Here is a 2108-nt window from a genome sequence, read left to right as displayed (position 1 = left end):
TTGTCATTCTATTTATTTACTGGGATCTTGAGAAATGAAAGGCCAAATAAGTATCAGTTGTGACAACCATCATTAAAATAAAAAAAAAAAAAAAATCAATCGGCCTACACTAAGATTTTAATTGTCTTTTTTTTTTCTCTTTTTTTTTTTTTTTTTTTTTTTTTTTTGCAGGGCGGGGCTGGACTAGGTTTCTCTAAGTAGTTCAGACTGGCCTTGATCTCTTTTTTGTAGCCCGTTATGGCCTGGAGCTCACACAATCCTCTTGCCTCAGCCTCCCCATTGCTGGATTTACAGGCATGCGCTACCATGTGCAGCTATCACTGTTCTGATATAACCAGCCCACCAAATATATATATATATATATATATATATATATATATATATAGTCACAATTTATACATATGTACTAGATAGTGCTGTTGGGCACACTTCCCCTGTCTCAGTTTCCATTTGCTACCATGATCCCCTTCCCCCCACCCCCATGGACTAGAGGCCTTTAAGACACGTTTTTCTTTAGGAATACATCTAAACTGAATTTCTAACATTTAAGCATCTCAGTCAGGTAATATACAATTATATAAAAATAGTTTTGGAGCCAGGCATGGTGGTGGATGCCTGTCATTCCAGTTCTCTATAAAGGATTGCAGTGAGTTCACAGCCAACCTGGACTACACAGCATTTCTTTGTTTCAAAAGAAAAGCAAAACAAAGAAAAATGAAGAAGTTCAGGGGAGATATTTCCGTTCAATTAACACAGTTGCTGTTTGCTAAATACATTGTTTGACACTGAGTATACAGTGATTGATAAATGTTTCATGGGGCACACCTAAAATAAAAAGTAAATGTTTCAGCACAGTGGATATGAACTTTATTGTAATAGAGCACAGAAAACTTTCAATTTAAGGAGATTTAGATTATTTGCCCAACTAGGAGAATTCAGCTTTTCTGTGAATGCAAAGGAATGCTAACTAACAAAGTCAATTTGTAGTTTAAAAGACAAAGGACACAATATGATATCGTTGATGTAAAGAAATAAAAATTCTAGGGGCTGGCGAGATAGCTCAGTGGTCTAAAGCGCCTGCTTAGGCAAGCATTCAGGGACCTCGGTTGGATCCCCAGCACCACATGCCATGCCAGCCCCGTCCACAGGGTGGGCTGAGCTGACCATAAAAAAAAAAAGAAAGAAAGAAAGAAAGAAAGGAAACATTTAAAATAAAATAAAATAAATATTTTAAAAAAAGAAATAAAAATTCTAGTAGTAGCATTCTTTTTTTTTTTTTTGGACTGGCCCAGGTGAGGCATGTGGAGCTGGGGATCAAACCGTGGTCCCCTGCACCTGACTGAGTTAACCCAAGCAGGCACTTCAAACAACTGAGATAACTCACAAGCTAAAAATTCTAAAATAAGAAAATAGTTTATTTCAAGCCATCAGGAATGATCATGCCCAGGGAATACAAATTCAAAATCAGATCCCAAATGAAAATATTTTTACCTTGTACATCAGTACACACCCTGTACTCCCAGCACTCAGGAGGTTGAGGCAGGAGAATCACTAAGTTTGAGGCCAGCTCCAGTTACATCAGGAGTTCAAAGTCAATCTGAAATACATAGCAGGACTTTGGGTGAAAACAACAAACAAATAAACACGGTTTTATCTTGAGATTTAGCAAGCCCAAACTACAAAAAGGTGGGGAAATCTTTCATGAGACTTGGATATTGCCTGGTGTGATGCCACAGGCTTGTCGTAATTGCAGCATTTTGGAAAGCTGTGAAGTAGGAAGATCTTGAGTTCAAGAGCAGCCTGGAACACAGCAAGAACCTGTCTCTACAATAAGTAAATAAAAGATTCAAATATTGTGTTCAATAAGGCAAGGAAATTTCCTATAGGATTGTAGGGCTGTCTCATTCACAGACAAAGCTCAATACAGATCAGAGATTTGTATGGACTAACATAACATTTTAAGGGTTTTTTGTTTTTTTTTTTTTTTTTTTTTTTTTTTCTGTCTTGTTTCTTAGATATTTCCGTTCAATTAACACAGTTGCTGTTTGCTAAATACATTGTTTGACACTGAGTATACAGTGATTGATAAATGTTTCATGGGGCACACC

This window comes from Octodon degus, unplaced genomic scaffold (assembly GCF_000260255.1).
Source record: "Octodon degus isolate 3935 unplaced genomic scaffold, OctDeg1.0 scaffold00229, whole genome shotgun sequence".
In the NCBI taxonomy this organism is placed as follows: Eukaryota; Metazoa; Chordata; class Mammalia; order Rodentia; family Octodontidae; genus Octodon; species Octodon degus.
The sequence above is the reverse complement of the archived record's forward strand: the minus strand, read 5'-3'. Positions refer to the sequence as shown.